Here is a 20,092-nt window from a genome sequence, read left to right as displayed (position 1 = left end):
GGCTGCTGCCCCTCTTCAGGAACCACATGTTTGTCTGGTCTCTAGACAGACACCCATTTGTTCTCGTTGTCCCTATAGAAAGGCTGTCTGTATTCTCGAGACACGCAAGGAACCCCACCAATGGCAAGGCCCATGGTTAATCAGTGGGGGGAGGGGAGGGGATGAGGAGGGGACGTGTCGTGCCCAACTCTGTCCAGTTGTTGCGTTAGGTCGTCAATACCCAGAGATGTTTGGAGGGACCTGTCGATAATGCTCCAAACGTTCTCAATAGGGAAGAGATCCTGCGGCCTTGCTGGCCAATGTAGGATACAGCAAGCATGGACACAACGAGCAGTAGAAACTATCGAAATGTGAAGGTGGACATTATCTTGCTGAAATGTAGCCCTGGATGGCTTGCCATGAAAGACAACAAAACATGATGTAAGGGTGTAGTGGAAACCTTGTTGCCACTTATTTCTTTCAGTCCTATATCAAATTCTTATTGCAGTCCTCTTTCCTTTCTATAGTACTGCCTTCATGTCCATTTGCCTTGTGCAGACCGTCTATTACTACTTCCGCCTCTTAGTTGTCCCTCTTTGCTTATTGTTGGTTTTTTATCTGAGCTCTTCATACTCATACACCTACTTCTCTTTTCCCCAAAGGCTTTTTTAATCTTCCTGTATGCCGTACCTATCTCTACCCTAATGAAATATGCTTCTAAATCTTTACAACTGTCGTGTAGACATTCCCACTTAGCCATTCCGCACTTCCTGTCAATTTCATTGTTTAGAACTTTTTATTCCCTTCCGCCTGTCTCATTTTTTGCATTTTTACATTTTCTCCTTTCGTCAGTAAAACTCAATATCTCTTATGTTATGGAAGGATTTCTATATTTCTACTAGGACTTGTCTTTTTACTTATTAGATCCTCTGCTGCCTTCACTATCTCAGCCCATTCGTCTTATACTATATTACTTCCTCCTGTTGTAGTCAGCTATTGTCTAATGCTCGCTCTGAAACTATCTACAACCGCAGGTTCTTTCTAATTAGCCAGGTCTCATCTCCTTAATTTTCTACCTTTTTCCAAGTTCTTCAGTTTTAATGTACAGTTCATAACTAATATTCTATCGTCAGAGTCCACTACTGACCCTGGAAATGTATTATAGTTTAACATATATTTCCTAAGTCTCTGTCTAACCGTTGCATGATCGATCTGAAATCTTCCCATGTCTACAGGCCTTTTCCACGTGTACAGCCTTCTTTTATGATCTTAAACCGATGATACAATGACACTCTTTGCAAAATTCTACCAGGCAGCTTCCTCCTACATTTCTTCCACCAGTAAATACTCACCTACCATTTTTACTTCCCTTTCTTTTCCTACTAATGAATTCTAGTCTCCCATCACAATTAAATTTTCGTCTCCTTTATCTGGCTGATTAACTTCTTCTATCTCATGGTACATTTCTACAAACTCTTCATCATAGGCGGAGTTAGTTGGCCTATAGACTTGTACTACTGTGAGAAGTGTGGGCTTCATGTCTACCTTGGGTACAATAATATGTTCACTATGCTGTTGTTGCGGCCACATGTAGTAAGCGTTGCTCACGCAGTGGAGAATGGCAAAACAGAGACCGCCGGCGATCGAGGCATTGCGAATTAAACGCGGCACACATAGCCTCGCTGACAGTTCCAGTCTACCAACAAGCTGACGCAAGGACGCACAGATACCGAGCGCCAGGCGAAGCCTGGAGAGTGCTGAGTAAGGAGAAGTGAGGCCAGCACGCTAAGTTACGCTGCAATATACTGCGGGGGTAATAACAAGAAGCTACCACCGAGGGTAAAAAAACGTCCTCCTGCCGCATATAAATAGTGAAGCGCAGGCAGCAACAGACAGAAGCCATTAAGAAGGAGTTCGGATCTGAGGACGGATGTGGTCCGTGTCCGAATGTTCAATCTTCGTAGGTGACGATTCCGGAAGTCTGTTCCAGCAAACAACAGTCATCCGTTCGCCATCAGATGTCAACTTCAGCTCTGGGAGTCGGCTCGAGTTCGGTCGTTACCATGGCTGACTAACTACAGCGAGAACTTCCAGCAGGATCGGCCGCAGCGCTGTCTTGGTCACAGGCGCCGCCGGGGACTGACGCCCGGATTTCACGGCAACCCGGCCACACCGCGTGGTCCGTCCATGACTGGATCTCGCTGACATCGCGACTGACGGCTTCCCAGCCGCCTGTGCAGCGAGCGTCGGCAGCTGACCTCACAGCAACGCGGCTGCCGAGAGGCGACGAGTTCATCTCAAGCACAGGGCATCCTGACTTCAGTGGAGCACTGGTGGCCTGAGGCTCCGAGTGCGATCGGCGACGTGCATTGTCGGAGAATCTACACATCAGCAGCCAGGCGGAGGGATCCGCAGGGCTGGGCAGCGACGACGAGGAAGAAATTGTAAACAAAGTTCAATAAATAATAGTAAAACTCCACGCCGTCTCAGTCTTTGGCGCAGCCACTGTGCCTGCTGCTAGCAAGTAGCAAACGGCCGTAACAAGAGGTGCAGAAGTTGTAACAAGTGGCCATCTGTGATAACAAGTGGTGTCAGGCGCACCCACGCCACGACTTTGATTAGCAGCGTGCGGAGCAACCGAGAAACACCGAATAGAGTGAGTCCAGCAGCTGCCTTCTCTCTATGTTTTCTGTGTAACTAGAAATGTCGAGGGTAACGTTAAGGGATAAGAGTGTCATTTGAAAGGTCTAGGAGCCCTGTAGACTTATCGCAGTTTCTTGGGAATGATAGTCACGTTAACTTAGTACCATCTAAATGTGTAGTGTGTGGATTAACAGGTCACGTCGCTCCTTGCAATAAATTTGTACCAAGCACTTGTGAAGTGTGTGGCTTCTATGGTCATGTAACGGGACAATGTGGTAAGTCTAGGTAGCTTGCCATTAGACATACTACAAATTAACTTGCTTCTTGGTAATAGAATTTTATTTTTGTGAGGTGAGATATAACACACGGCAAATGCCAGAGACACGTGCAACCGGGAAAAGTGACGCCGTAGTCGCATTGACAGAGCAAGTTAAGAAACTGATTGAAGAAAATAAGTTGAAAAAGCAGCACATCCAGAGAATGAAGCAACAATTGTTGCAAAATGCTCAATCAGACTCGGGAAGCGATAGTGTAGAATGCAAGGGTACTGTCTCTTCTGGTGTGGCAGATTGTTCAACGGCTAATTTGATACCTTCCTTCTCTGGTAAAACGTCAGAGGATGTGAATGTTTTCGTTGGTGACGCACGTAGTACGGCTAGACTGTGTGGCTGGTCGGATGAAATGTGTTTGCAAATGGTGAGGTTACAGTTAGTAGGTGACGCAAAGACTTATTTAGCATACCACAAACAGTTAAAGGATGCTACTACATTCACAGAGTTGGCTGAGTGATTATTACAAAGGTTTAGGAAACAAAACAGTGCCAGATTTTTTAAGGAAAAATTGGGGAGGATGATGCAAAAAACGGGTGAAACGGTAGAAGAATTTTCAGACAGAATTAGGAGAACGAATGCGTACACGTATGAGTTAACACAAACTGCGAGTGGAAATGAAGTTCTTTGAAAGAAGCAGAGAAAGAGCTTTAGACGCATTTTTGCGAGGGGTCTCACCGGATTTTTCACGCCAGATACGGATGAAAAATCCAAGTGACTTAGCAGCAGCATTGCGCACAGCTACATATTTGCAGGAAGTGTATAGTGCCACTAGAAGTCGCAATGACAAGAAAATTTTTTCGTCTTCCAAAGAGTGTTACCGTTGTGGGAAGCAAGGTCATTTTAAGGGACAATGTCGGGAACCGCAGTGTTTCAATTGTCAGAAAATAGGGCATAAGGCACGGCAGTGTAAAGCCAAGAAACAGGTTAATGATAAAGCCGGTGAAAAACTGTTAAATGAAAAAGGGAGTGTTACTGCCGTCGGGAGGCATTCCCAGTAAGAAGAGGTACTCAGAGAGTGCACGAAGCGGCGGATTGTAGTTCGATGGTTTGGATAAACGATAAGTGGCGAAGAGTTTCAGTGGATACTGGAGCTCATGTATCAGTTGTCAGTGAGGACCTGGTGGGCAAGGAAGGATTGGAAGCTCCGAGATACAGGTTGCGTGCAGTAGGTGATAAAAAATTAGATGCACTGGGGACAGCATAGCTCAAGTTTTAGATAGGGAACGTGTGGTTCCGGGAGCAAATGGAGGTGTTGTCAACTGTGGGAGATGGATTTTCAGCGATACTTGGGATGGACTTTCTGATTAAACATCACGCAAAAATTGACCTTTCGCAACATATGCTGGAACTCGATGGTAACTTGCTCTCAATGGGTACAGCCGTTGCAAATGTTTCAGAGGCGCAAGGTGCACACATAGCTAAGGTTATACCAACTAAACTGCATACAAGTGCATTAAAGGTGATTTTGTGCGGCAAAGTACGAACAGGTACAGGGAAGTAGATCTGGGTACCGGTGGATGTCGATGTGGCACAGCAGAGGTTATTCTTGGTGGAGCCACTGCTGAGGTTTTAGACGAAATGCGGCCCGCGCGTCGTTGTACCAGCAGCGTTAAGATCTGAAGTTTTACAACAGGCGCATGACCATTTTCTGTCAGGACATGGCGGGAGAAGAGCTACGGATAGGCGGATAGCGGAGAAGTTTTGGTGGAGGACACGACGTCAAGACGTGGACGAGTACGTCAAGAATTGTGTGCCATGTGCACAGCGTGCGGACTTGAGAATCAAAAGATTCAGCTTCATAGATTACCAGAGGCAGACAGACCGTTCCAACAAATCGGAATTGATGTATTAGGTGCATTTAACAGGAGTGCCGCAGGGAATAAGTATGTGTTAACTGTGATTGACCACTTTTCTAGGTATTTAGTCATGGTCACATTACCAGATCAGAAAGCAAGTACGGTGGCACAAGCTTTAGTTAAGAATTGGTTACTCAGGTATGGGATACCTCAATCCTTAATCTCAGATCAAGGTACTAATTTCACATCTGATCTGATGAAGCAAGGATTATCGCCGTACGAAGTGGTGTATGGGCGGAAGATGCCATCACCTTTTGACTTGCTTCGTCCAAGGCTGGGAGCGGAGGGCGAGCATGTAAGGAAATTTGCGAAAACCATTAAGGAAGTATGGCACAGAGTTAGACTAGCTAACACGAAAGCGATGGAACGACAAGAACGGATGGGAGGTACCAACAAGGAAGTTGCCCCAGTACAGAGTAGGCCCATGGGTGCTACTAGCTAATCCGTATGTTCCAAAAGGGAGAACCAAGAAATTCACAAACAAGTTTCTGGGACCGTACCGGGTGGTGGAAATGACATCACCTGTCAATGTAAAATTACAATTGCCTACCACGACAACGGTGGTTCACGTTAGTAGAATTAAGCAGTTCCAGGGGGAAGTAGATCCGTGTATATGTACTTCTTCTTCTGGCAGAAAGCGAAAAGAAGCGCCAGAAGCAGACAGCAAACCGGGTATGAAGTATAAGTTGCGTTCGAGGGATGTGTAATGAGCAGTAATTATCATGTGTGTATTATTTTTGTGCACGGGCAGGTGAATGTGACGTTTATGTCACCAGAAATATTCAGACAGAGACTGAAGCAGGCAGAGGGAGAGTTTCCAGAGGGGGTAGAGCACTTAGTGCCGATAATTGAAGCGAGTATGTCACGTTTTTATCATATGTCTAGGATTAAGGTAACAACGGATCTAGTTAAGAAGCATATAGAGATTAGATTTCGAGTAACTAGTGTGGGGAGAAGTGCATCTGTTACACAGTGCATCCTTATCTGGTCAGATGGGAGCACATGGGGAAGGGCGTACAGTTCAGGACACAGGAGGTTTGATTAATTTCTAAGGAGGGCGATACTCATGCTACTGTGTCGAGTTTAGAGTTGAGTAGATGTCTAACGGAGTCAGTTTTCCTTTTGTCCATCACGGATTGTTTTCACGGGCAAGGGGTCGTGTGAGATCCAGTTATTTAGGGCAGAAGCAGAAGCTTCGGAGTGTCGGAGAATAATAGTGAAGCCTACGCCACATTTTCAGCAAGTTGGGATGCATTGCTTGTATTCAGAATTCGCTACAGAGAGGATATCAGCTAAGTGTTATGACAATGGGAATTGGACAGCAACCACGGGGATGGAATTACGGGACAGTGGTTTGCTAATCAACGGCACAAATTGTGAAATAGTAGGGGATCGTTTCAGCTTATCAGCGAGAGTCACAGGAGTCACCAAGGTTACAGATACTCATCTGACGCCGGCCGGAGTGGCCAAGCGGTTAAAGGCGCTACAGTCTGGAACCGCGCGACTGCTGCGGTCGCAGGTTCGAATCCTGCCTCGGGCATGGATGTGTGTGATGTTCTTAGGTTAGTTAGGTTTAAGTAGTTCTAAGTTCTAGGGGACTGATGACCTCAGCAGTTAAGTCCCATAGTGCTCAGAACCATTTGAACCATTTGAACTCATCTGACGCTGTACTGGCCAGATGCGTCATTCAGCATCGCTCCAGGAGAAAATTTGATGTATATTAACAACACCTTGGATGCTACACTATTGCAAACGATAGATAAACTAGTAGATTCGGAGAAAGGTCAAATTTCAATGAAGCAATTATTAAGGCATGTGGAGGAGTATGATACCAGGCGGAAAGGTGGCATAGTGACCATTGGTATTTCAACCAGTACTATTACCGTGTTGACTGTATTTATTAGTGTGGTATATGTCTTAATAAAACAGAGGATTCAGCATGTTTATGCAAGACCGCTCCATGAGATTCCTGTAGAATGGATTACCAGTACGGCATGAGTCAGGTCAACCTGGATGTATATAGGGAAGAAGTAGAATATAGGATAGAACTAGAGTTAACGCATAGGGTAGATTCAGGGACGAGTTAAATTTTTAGGAGGAGGCAGTGTTGCGGCCACATGTAGTAAGCGTACCTTCACGCAGTGGAGAATGGCAAAACAGAGGCAGCCGGCGATCGAGGCGTTGCGAAGTAAGTGCGGCACAGATAGCCTTGCTGACAGTTCCAGTCTACCAACAAGCTGACGCAAGGATGCACACAGACCGAGCGCCAAGCGAAGCCTGGAGAGTGCTGAGTATAGAGAACTGAGGCCAGCACGCTAAGTTACGCTGCAATATACCGTGGGAGTATTAACAAGAAGCTATCACCGAGGGTAAAAAACGTCCTCCTGCCGCATATAAATAGTGGAGTGCAGATAGCAAAGGACAGAAGCCATTAGGTAGCAGTTCGGATCTGAGGACGGACGTAGTCCATGTCCGAATGTTCAGTCTTCGTAGGTGACGATTCCGCAAGTCTGTTCTAGCTCGCAGGAGTCATCCGTTCGCCGCCAGATGTCAACTACAGCTCTGGAGATCGGCCCGAGTGCGGTCGGCGCCTACAGCGAGAACTTCCAGCCAGCACAACCGGCCGCAGCGCGGTCTTGGTCACAGGCGCCGCCGGGGACTGAAGCCCAGACTTTACGGCAACCCGGCCACGCTGCGTGGTCCGTCCATGACTGGATCTCGCGGGGCATCACGACTGACGGCTTCCCAGCCGAGCGGTGCAGCAGGCGTCCTTACTTCAGCAGAGCACTAGTGGCCTGAGGCTCCGAGTGCGTTCGGCGGAGCGCATTGCGCGCATTGACGGTGAATCTACACAGCAGCAGCCAGGCGGAGGGATCCGCAGGGCTGGGCAGCGACGACGAGGGAGAAATTGTAAAGAAAGTTCAATAAATTATTGTAAAACTCCACGCCGCCTCAGGCTTAGCACAGCCACTGTGTCTTCTGCTAACAAGTATCAAATGGCTGTAACAAGAGGTGCAGAAGTCGTAACAAGTGGCCATCTGTCATAACACTGTTTATAGAAGTAACACGCATTTCTGTCTTCTTATTCATTATTAAATCTACTCCTGCATTACCCCTATTTGACTTGTATATGAAACCTTGTATTCAACTGAACGGAAGTCCTGTTCCTCCTACCACCGAACTTCACCAGTTCCCACTATATCTGACTTCACCTATCCGTATCCCTTTTTAATTTTTCTAACCTGCCTGCCAGATTAAGGGATTTAACATTGCACGCTCTGGCCTGTAGAATGCTAGTCTTTTTTCTCCTGGTGACGACATCCTCCTGGGTAGTCCCCACCTTGAGAATGGGGGACTATTTCTTACCTCTGGAATATTTTACCCAAGAGGACGTCGTCCTCATTTAATCATATAGTAGAGATGCATTTCCTCGGGCTAAATTACAACTGTAATTTCTCCTTGCTTTCAACCGTTCGCAGTACCAGCACAACAAGGTCGTTTTCGTTGATGTTACAATGCCAGATCAGTCAATCATTGAGATTGTAGTCCGTGCAAGTGCTGAAACGGCTGCTGCCCCTCTTTAGGAATCACACGTTTGTCTGACGTCTGAACAAATACCCCTCTGTTGTGGTTGCACCTACGGAACGGCTATTTGTATCGCTTAAGCACGCAAGCCACCTTACCGGCGGTAAGGTCCATGGTTGATGGGAAGGGGAAAGGGGGGGGGAGTGGAGTGTTAACGTATTTAGTGATAAATAAACACCACCGGGACGTGTCTGGGCATTGTGTCGCTACTAATTTAAAAGGCGCGCCGCGGTATGGTCTCTATAACTTTGTGAATAGCGTGTATGCGTTCGTTGTGGCGTTATGAGGTAAATAGGAAGGGTACTCTTCAATTCGCTCTTCGTTGTAGACGACTGTACCATCATATCAAGCCGCAAAGACTGAACTTCTTATTACTTTGAAACCTCCTTGTTTTGTGAGTAACGGAATATTAATGGCAGACGACGATTGTAAGGAGTAATTGAGGACAAAATGCGGATCATCAACGTCTTCTGTTTTCTTTTATGTTGCCACTTCAGGCGGCCCATCGATTCCTTCTTAATGCTGCGGTATGTGCAGGCCTCCAGCACATCATCCAGTATATAGAGTACCTTATATCCTACTTTTGTATCCCGCATGGAAGGCGGTGTGTGGGTCTGCACTTGAAAACTGAAGGGTAGGCCGAATATAGGAAGCTTCCAGGTGTTATATTCAGTAAATGTCCCTGCTCTCCCACTCTGCTCAATTCAGGAATCTGTTCTGAGAACGTGGAACAGATGATCCATATTAAAATACGGTTTACTTGCTTAGTTAAGAACTCATATGTTAATTTCGCAAGAAGTAGCATCTGGCAAGATATTTGACTATGATCGTAAGGAACCGCAAACTACCTGTTTTCTGTACAGTTATTATTCTACATTCACTTGTTTAAGAAATTACGTAAGACAACTGATTCCACAAGCTTTGTCCTTCTAGATCATGCCAAAATCCGCATGCAACAGTGGTTTTCCTGACGGTTATTGTACAGCTGCGGAATAATACGAATTGGATTTATAGAAGTAATCTGTCTTCAGCTATGTAATTGAGAATGTTCAACAATATACGTCCTCGAGTGCCTCTAAAATTTATCACTGCAGCAGTGCAAAATCTGTCTTCTGTCCACCAAAATAATAACTAATTCACAGAATGTAGGAGCACTTCAATATTTTCTGAACCCACGGTGCCGACACTCTACGTAATGTGCTGAATACATCCCTATCTAGAAACATTTCGTAACCAGTTAACGATTAAATACGTAAATTGATAGCTGTTCCTCTGCTTGTGTCGAGTATATTTGATTCCTTTCCTGTATTTTTTTAATCACGTATGGATATAACGTATATGCAACATTACGCAATTTTGTATCTGACTGGGGTAGGCTTGTATATAACACAAAGATCCAAGTATCATTAAGGGTTTACGTGTGCGTGTATGTGTACGAGTTAGCGTTTCTAAACTGAAGTCTAGCATTTCATCCGATGTAGACTCAAGTATTAAAACAAAACCAACTCCTTTTTCATACTAATAGGTAAAATACGTAATAGCCTGTAAATACCTAGTACGAGCCTTGGAACTTTAATAGTGCCAACTATTTATTTACAGCTCATACAACGTAGATATGTGTTTCAAAGTTTTACCGACCTTCAGAGTAGTCACCAGCATTGTGTATAACCCGTTGCCAGCGATGTGGAAGTCGTAGGATACTCTTAGCAGTGCCAGTTGTGTTGACAGTTCGAGCGGCGTGGTGTATTGCCCGACCAATTCGTAGCAGTTCTGAAGCGAATTCTGAGAAGTGTTTCCTTCAGTTCAGAACTCGAGTTGGACTCCAAGGGCTTAAGTCAGGGGAGTGCAGTAGGTGGTACAGCACTTAGCAACCCCATCAGTCAAACAAATCAGTGACAGCTTGCACTGTCCGTGCTTCAGCACTGTCCTGCAAAATGATGGGCAGGTCCTGCAGAAAGTGTCATCACTTCTGTCTCTAGGCTGTTCGGTTTTGGAACACAGTCTACGACCAGCTTAGAGGCAGAAGTGATGATACTTTCTGCAGGACCGTTATTTTTGCGAATTACGTGACCTGTGCGTAGACATCTAATGCGTTATTACTTCCTGAAACCTACGAACAAACTGTCAGATCGCTGATATGAAAAATCAGCAATGTATTTCGTTCCAAAGATGGAATAAAAAGCTATTAAGCAGGTCGTCATAATGTTCTGGCTGATCAGCGTAGTTTCGAGAGGACAGGTTATGAAGTAATGATATGCTATAAACTGCACGTTTGTAATTGTGCCATTGCAACGAACTAATGAAAATGGAGTAGAACATTAAAAAATATAGCTGTGTCTTCATGGCAAGACAAAGTCATAAATATGTTCAACACATCAAGTTCAACATGTGTCTGGGATGGCTGCCGGCAACACAACCTGTACTCAATGGATCTGAAGATGGCAGCTAATCCAGTTTATACACACGCGGTCAAGGCAATAAAAATCTTCGTATCAGAAGCTAACTTAATATTGAGTCAATTGATCGCCCTCCAGCCGCCAATGTTGGGTATTTATGATATACAGTGTGTTATAAAAAGGTACGGCCAAACTTTCAGGAAACATTCCTCACACACAAAGAAAGAAAATATGTTATGTGGACATGTGTCCGGAAACGCTTACTTCCCATGTTAGAGCTCATTTTATTACTTCTCTTCAAATCACATTAATCATGGAATGGAAACACACAGCAACAGAACGTACCAGCGTGACGTCAAACACTTTGTTACAGTAAATGTTCAAAATGTCCTCCGTTAGCGAGGATACATGCATCCACCCTCTGTCGCATGGAATCCCTGATGCGCTGATGCAGCTCTGGAGAATGGCGTATTGTATCACAGCCGTCCACAATATGAGCACAAAGAGTCTCTACATTTGGTACCGTGGTTGCGTAGACAAGAGCTTTCAAATGCCCTCATAAATGGAAGTCAAGAGGGTTGGGGTCAGGAGAGCGTGGAGGCCATGGAATTCGTCCGCCTCTACCAATCCATCGGTCACCGAATCTGTTGTTGAGAAGCGTACGAACACTTCGACTGAAATGTGCAAGAGCTCCATCGTGCATGAACCACATGTTGTGTCGTACTTGTAAAGGCACATGTTCTAGCAGCACAGGTAGAGTATCCCGTGTGAAATCATGATAACGTGCTCCATTGAGCGTAGGTGGAAGAACATGGGGCCCAATCAAGACATCACCGACAATGCCTGCCCAAACGTTCACAGAAAATCTGTGTTGATGACGTCATTGCACAATTGCGTGCGGATTCTTGTCAGCCCACATATGTTGATTGTGAAAATTTACGATGTGATCACGTTGGAATGAAGTCTCATCCGTAAAGAGAACATTTGCACTGAAATGAGGATTGACACATTGTTGGATGAACCATTCGCAGAAGTGTACCCGTGGAGGCCAATCAGCTGCTGATAGTGCCTGCACACGCTGTACATGGTACGGAAACAACTGGTTCTCCCGTAGCACTCTCCATACACTGACGTGCTCAACGTTACCTTGTGCAGCAGCAACTTCTCTGACGATGACATTACGGTTATCGTCAACTGCACGAAGAATTGCCTCGTCCATTGCAGGTGTCCTCGTCGTTCTAGGTCTTCCCCAGTCGCGAGTCATAGGCTTGAATGTTCCGTGCTCCCTCAGACGCCGATCAATTGCTTCGAACGTCTTCCTGTCGGGTCACCTTCGTTCTGGAAATCTGTCTCGATACAAACTTACCGCGCCACGGCTATTGCCCCGTGCTAATCCATACATCAAATGGGCATCTGCCAACTCCGCATTTGTAAACATTGCACTGACTGCAAAACTACGTTCGTGATAAACACTAACCTGTTGATGCTACGTACTGATGTGCTTGATGCTAGTACTGTAGAGCCAAGAGTCCCACTAAACACAAGCACCGAAGTCAACATTACCCTCCTTCAATTGGGCTAACTGGCGGTGAATGGCGGAAGTACTGTACATACTCACGAAACTAAAATGAGCTCTAATCTGACGTACACCCACCTCCTACTTCCTCTAAAATTAAAATCATTTCAACGAGGATCAAGCTAGTTTTATCGTTTTCGCATCAGAGATAAAGCGAGTCCTGCCCGACATCCTTTTCTTTCTGAGAAAGCAGGGCCTGTGAAATATCCCGGGAGAGGTGTTGCAAAGTTCAGGTTCAATTCGGCCAACAATGCTGGAAATGGAGACATATGAACTTCGATTAAATCTTCAATCAAACAGTTAGTAATGTGTATCTGAAATAGGTTAGGGTTTCGAGTGAGGCATGTTAAATCCACTAATTGCTTTGGACGATGTGTTGATTCCACGTCCTATTAGAAAATGAATGCCTGTTGCTCCTGCAGTAACGTGGGATGGTCTGGTCTGAGCTTTATTATATGAGTTACAGTTTGTGCAAGTCGCGAATCAACCACTGACGTGGAGTATTCGGCATTACTACTGTTAGCTGAGAATTTATTTCTGCGACGTCTGTGTTGCTGCATTTTAGGAATTGGCGGGTAGTCTTTAGCTAGTTTACAACAGTAATAAGTGACCGTTCCTAGTCAACTCTCCTAATAGAAACTGGGAACATCGGAACTTTTTATGATTTGCGCTTGATTGTTTTGACATTTTTCTTTGGATAAGTCGCAAATGTATAAACAACGTACTGTACAAGTAAAAGAAACATTTGTTGTGGCATACGGAATTATGGTATAAAGTGCATTTCACTCCCTTCAGCTAAGTCAAAAAGTATTCTTTCTAACGCTAAAGACGATATAGTTCTCCGAAAGTCACGTGCATTTCGCATTCCACGTGAATATGGTGTGTTACGTGGGGTAGACTTTGACAACAGTCAAGGGAAGATGCGAGGAAAGTCAGCGACACATCTGACTAAGGAAACCGAGCAGATCATCTGTAGCTGAGCACAGCCTCGAGTATAATCGTGAAATTAAACACGATGTAACCAGTATGGTGCTGCAAACCCTAAATTTCTGGGACACCATTATTAAAGAGTTTGTCGAAATAAAGATGTCAGAAAACGTAACGCATAGTGATGGAGGTTTCAATTTAAATAGCACTTGGGGTCCGGCAATCGATTTATTAAAATCTCACAGGCCATTGCATCCACCAGAGCCTGAAAACGCTGAGGCAATTTGCGTTTCGCGGAATACCAGTGCATGCTTTGGAAAACAAAACAGTATCAAAGGGCGTAACGGGATGCAGGGAATCGAACTCTGCTATAAACAGCCACGTGAGGTCAACAACAGTTCAAAATGTTGTTGTAGTCCAGGCAGCGAGTACACATAACAGTAAAACTCGCAAAAACGCCTCAAGAAGACATGTGGGTCGCTCGTCAAAATAATGTGCAGAAAACAGGAACAACAGTGCGGCAAAGTACTGTAAGCGTATGAAATACCTGTTCTGTGGATTCATCTGTGATACTTATTGAATCCTGAAGTCAGTATTTTAATTTGGGTGCTCGTGATGACATAGCTATAATAACTCTAATTTATCTACTTGTTATTCTTGTCAAACAGCAGCATGCAAATTAATTCATTTTTTCTGCCATTTTAAGATCTAATTATTTATTTACCGCAAATGTCTGGGTTAATTACTTATACAGATCATATTAATTTATCTGTGTGTGCAGTACAGAGGAAAATATGGTTATAGAATCACGCTAATTAAATTAATACGAGCAACAGTGTGTTATTAGTAGAAATATATAAAAGTAAATGAAACATAGGAAATCACTATATTAAAATTACGCAATATAATAACGTTCGCTCAGCAATTGCTTGCACCTACAGCATTTCCGCTGGACTGGAGCGTTGTTCAACTCGGTGTTTACTGATTTAAGATGCGATAGAAAGACTTGGCAGAAGTCAGAGACACCATTTCGATTCGTAATCATGGATTCAATTTTAATCTGCAAGGAAGTGTTGCAGTAGTGTACCCTCGCCTACAAAGAAGAATTTGTCTCTGGTAAATAGCCAAGTGCCGTCACTAAGGTATTCTCCTCCTTATACCTTCTCGTGGGAATACTAATTCAGCTTGGCAAGCGAGAGAACTTCCGATTTGCTCTCTACTGATAAGGAATCCCTTGAGTCAGAGGCCGCAAGCTTAACCTTTAGCACGGCTCATTTGAAAGTCTCATGTTAACAATTATGACAGGAAAAATATTAGCTGCTAATGACCCACCATGTGCCTCAGGAGGCCGACAGAAAATGAGCGTCCAAGAGGTGCAGAGATCAACCTTCCATGGGATATATGTATTACACTCACAAAATTGGCATAATGGACATTCGAGAAATGTTCAAAACAAACTATTAACTTGAGCCATGAAAGGTGACTGAAAAATTGAGCCCAACATTGATCACAAATGTTCATATCAGCAAGCTCAAGGGCGAACTCTTTGGGTGTTACAAACCTTGCAGGACGTTCAGATGGGTATCCACTCTTAAGGAATGCGTGTAGAATAATATTCGTGTAACGGTGAGATGAAAACTGACGGAATGTGATGGCACGCAACCAAACGCGAAACAGTCGGTCATGGAGGTTATCGTGAAATTGTCTGTCCTTAAGGACGTAGCGGCAGATAGCGCAGTAATATGTGTTGTGTGCTGGGAGCGTCAAGCTGCCGCTTAAGAAGGCTAACACTGGTGTCCTGGAACGACGGATGCGTTGGTTCTAGGCCAGCATACACACGGTGCAAGTAACACAGAATAGGGACTAGTAAAATGTATTACCCAACTTTGATAACGCTGGTTACAGCAATCAGGTTTAGCCTATCTGTACCGCTTTGACTACAATTCCGTTAATACAAACTAAGTAATGTCCTGCGAACTAAATTAGGAAGGAAACTAATCTTTTATCCTGATGAACTATTCGCACAACAGTTCTGGACTAAAAGCACTTGCAAGGAACCCCTTGAGTGCACGGTCGCAAAAGTCCAACGATGTTTACGGCAGTCGGTGCGCCACGTATTGCCTACCCACAATATTGCCTGCTAATGACAGCAGGGGACGGGACTGGAGGAATCCAAAGGTGAGCACAGCATGAGGCTACAGAGCGTAGTTGAAGTGTTTAGTCGACGAGTAACTCAGGCAGTGCTACAGTCGTGTTGATACAAAGCAGAGCTTCCGGGTTCCCGGGTTCGATTCCCGGCGGGGTCAGGGATTTTCTCTGCCTCGTGATGGCTGGGTGTTGTGTGCTGTCCTTAGGTTAGTTGGGTTTAAGTAGTTCTAAGTTCTAGGGGACTGATGACCATAGATGTTAAGTCCCACAGTGCTCAGAGCCATTTTTACAAAGCAGAGCAATGACAACGAAAGACGAAGTAAACATTGGATTATGAGCACAACTACAGTTACAGAAATTGACATTTCGTCAGAAAGGAACTCAAGGAATTTCGCCGAATAAGAAAGAAGTGACAGATAAAATATTAGCGTTTCTAAAAGATGAGCTAGTGGAATGCGTGGTGTCATATACGCTCGACTGTTCAGACAACATATATTAGGAGTACAATGATGACGATACGTGCTTAACAAGTGAAAGAGACACTGAAACAGGTGTCGAGCCATGTAGTTCATCATATTTGTCGGACAGGGAGAGACAAAGCGTGTCTGCAGTGAAACTTAGTATAGGAAAATCGTTGTTGAAAGAGCGAGTACTAAACGAAATTCGGTGGTTGGTCGGACTAGTTGTTAGCGAGTGGATAGGGAAGTGTATGGACATGATATTGTTGGTGGAGACTCTGTGTTGGTAGGACATACATTGTAAAGTCATATGAAATGATGCGTTTATAAGGAAATACGCAAGGAAATGTATGATGTTGAATGTATTGTTGATAATGTTTGGGCACTGGAATTATCGACAACCATGTAATTTTTGGAACTGGATATCACATGAATAAGGTAAAATTTTCTAAATACGTTGTTTAGTCTTCAATAAAACCTTTCTTTCGCTAACCATATGCCTCCTAGTTGTCATACTCTGTAATAGTTAGAATCTTTTTATTTAGCTGGCTGTAGTTGCCACTTGCTGTTATTGCTGTAGTTCGTGTTGTGAAGATTTTCTGTGAGGTAAGCGACTTTTGCAAAATTCTTCGAAGCATCTCTCATACTTAAGAAGAAAAGTGTACCTATAGCAACAAATGCAGCCAGTAGTAAGTGAAAAAATGATGAAATTTCACATGTAAAAAAATGTATTTTGTTACGTTTTTGAACTTCCACTGCTATAAGTATGAATCCTGAATCCTTCCTGATTGTGCTGCCCCCCTTAAAGAGGTAGTTTCACCGTGTTTGTGGGTAATCCTACACGGACTCAAGGATAATATCACGGTCCCACATACCGTGAAGTCCTCGATTAGTAACTAAAAAATACAAAGGTGACAGTAGATCTTCAGAGCTGATGACCACGTCGGTGTGGGCGTGGAGGGGGTCCACCCTTTAAAAAATTAAAAAAAATTATATTTTCAGTTGAGAAGCAATAACAGCAGAATGGGCCAGAGACTACACTTCCTTCGTACCTGGGTTAGTCACTGGATGTCAGCTCAGCAACAAAGCAATCAACCCTTCCAAAGCTGCACCTATCGTCTGTTGGTAATGTGACTGGTAAGTGTAAATACAAAGGAACAGCTACAACTAAACCATGACCCAGGAGATCTCATATACTGACAGATAGGGACCGGCGAGCACAGCGACTAATGGTTAAAAAGAGTCGCGTGAAATCAACAGAAGGAATCACCCGTGAGTTCCAAAGAGCTACCAGTAATCCAGTCAGCATAGTAACTGTGCCCAGGGAATGAAGAAGATTACGGTACAACATTGGAGCAGCTCCTTATAAGCCATACATTTGCATAGTCAGCACTAAGCGACGCTAGAGGTGGTGTAATGAACGACGTCAGTGGACAGTGAATGAGTGGAAGCGAGTGATATGTAGCGATGAAACACACTATAACCAGGTGCAATCCGATCGAAGCGTTTGGCGGATTCCAGGAGAACGTGTGAAGTGCCAGCAGCGAAGTCAAGTGGATGTAGCGTTACGGTATAGGGGCGCTTTTCCTGGTTAGGAGGTAGTCCCTTCTTGTGTTCAATAAAACATTAATGAGAAAGGGTATGAACACTTCCGTATCTACATCTACATCTACACCTACATTTATACTCCGCAAGCCACGCAACGGTGTGTGGCGGAGGGCACTTTACGTGCCACTGTCATTACCTCCCTTTCCTGTTCCAGTCGCGTATGGTTCGCGAGAAGAACGACTGTCTGAAAGCCTCAGTGCGCGCTCTAATCTCTCTAATTTTACATTCGTGATCTCCTCGGGAGGTATAAGTAGGGGGAAGCAATATATTCGATACCGCATCCAGAAACGCACCCTCTCGAAACCTGGCGAGCAAGCTACACCGCAATGCAGAGCGCCTCTCTTGCAGAGTCTGCCACTTGAGTTTGTTAAACATCTCCGTAACGCTATCACGGTTACCAAATAACCCTGTGACGAAACGCGCCGCTCTTCTTTGGATCTTCTCTATCTCCTCCGTCAACCCGATCTGGTACGGATCCCACACTGATGAGAAATACTCAAGTATAGGTCGAACGAGTGTTTTGTAAGCCACCTCCTTTGTTGATGGACTACATTTTCTAAGGACTCTCCCAATGAATCTCAACCTGGTACCCGCCTTACCAACAATTAATTTTATATGATCAATCCACTTCAAATCGTTCCGCACGCATACTCCCAGATATTTTACAGAAGTAACTGCTACCAGTGTTTGTTCCGCTATCATATAATCATACAATAAAGGATCCTTCTTTCTATGTATTCGCAATACATTACATTTGTCTATGTTAAGGGTCAGTTGCCACTCCTTGCACCAAGTGCCTATCCGCTGCAGATCTTCCTGCATTTCGCTACAATTTTCTAATGCTGCAACTTCTCTGTATACTACAGCATCATCCGCGAAAAGCCGCATGGAACTTCCGACACTATCTACTAGGTCATTTATATATATTGTGAAAAGCAATGGTCTCATAACACTCCCCTGTGGCACGCCAGAGGTTACTTTAACGTCTGTAGACGTCTCTCCACTGATAACAACATGCTGTGTTCTGTTTACTAAAAACTCTTCAATCCAGCCACACAGCTGGTCTGATATTCCGCAGGCTCTTACTTTGTTTATCAGGCGACAGTGCGGAACTGTATGGAACGCCTTCCGGAAGTCAAGAAAAATAGCATCTACCTGGGAGCCTGTATCTCATATTTTCTGGGTCTCATGAACAAATAAAGCGAGTTGGGTCTCACACGATCGCTGTTTCCGGAATCCATGTTGATTCCTACATAGTAGATTCTGAGTTTCCAAAAACTACATGATACTCGAGCAAAAAACATGTTCTAAAATTCTTCAACAGATAGACGTCAGTGATATAGGTCTATAGTTTTGCACATCTGCTCGACGACCCTTCTTGAGGACTGGGACTACCTGTGCTCTTTTCCAATCATTTGGAACCTTCCCTTCCTCTAGAGACTTGCGGTACACAGCTGTTAGAAGGGGAGCAAGTTCTTTTGCGTACTCTGTGTAGAATGGAATTGGTATCCCGTCAGGTCCAGTGGACGTTCCTCTGTTGAGTGATTCCAGTTGCTTTTCTATTCCTTGGACACTTATATTGACGTCAGCCATTTTTTCGTTTGTGCGAGGATTTGGAGATGGAACTGCAGTGCGGTCTTCCTCTGTGAAACAGCTTTGGAAAAAGGTGTTTAGTATTTCAGCTTTACGCGTGTCATCCTCTGTTTCAATGCCTTCATCATCCCGGAGTGTCTGGATATGCTGTTTCGAGCCACTTACTGATTTAACGTAAGACCAGAACTTCCTAGGATTTTATGTCAAGTCAAGTCAAGTATATGCATCTTCTATGTGAGCCGGGAAGACGGCTGGTCAGAATGTGAGGACTGATGGTACCAATTCGAGCCACGAGTTTTAAATTTCTTTATTCTTTGCGACCGGTTTCGATGGAGTGCAAGTGTAACTGTGTGTGCCTTTCATTGGCAGGACGGAAATTTGGTTTACTTCCAATTATTGCCAATTCAGTGCCTGATGACCGTGTACCATAGCACCGAAACCGGTCACAGTGAATAAAGTACTTCAAAATACACGCCTGAAGTTGGTACCATCACATTTTGCAGTACTACATAGAACATATGAAAACTACACACAAAGAAGGGACTAAGTCCATTTCATAGATTTTTCAGGAGAGAAATTTTAAAATTTAAAACGTTACAGTCATTGGTTATTGAAATATGCTTTTGTAATTTATCATTCAACGACATTTTCTTTAGGATTCCTTAAATGTGGAAAAAAAGTATGATTAAAAATTTGACCCTGTATGTCTTTTTATCCGAATGTCTATTTTTTAATTTCTTTGTATAATGCACTAATTAGGTAGTAAAAGTAAAAACGCGATGTGATAGTGGGATGATACTTCACTATAAAACTTCCCTGCAACTCCAATGACAAAGATCTATTCATCTTTGAATCTAGTCGTTTTTGTACAGGATGTTCATGACTAATCAGGTTTTAGGAACAATATTGTTTGTCAATATTCTGTTTTTATTTTGATTACATTCACGTAAATTATAATGATTAATAAGCGCATATCTCAACTTTTGTATCT

This window comes from Schistocerca cancellata, chromosome 6, assembly GCF_023864275.1.
Source record: "Schistocerca cancellata isolate TAMUIC-IGC-003103 chromosome 6, iqSchCanc2.1, whole genome shotgun sequence".
In the NCBI taxonomy this organism is placed as follows: Eukaryota; Metazoa; Arthropoda; class Insecta; order Orthoptera; family Acrididae; genus Schistocerca; species Schistocerca cancellata.
Note: the sequence above shows the minus strand (reverse complement) of the source record.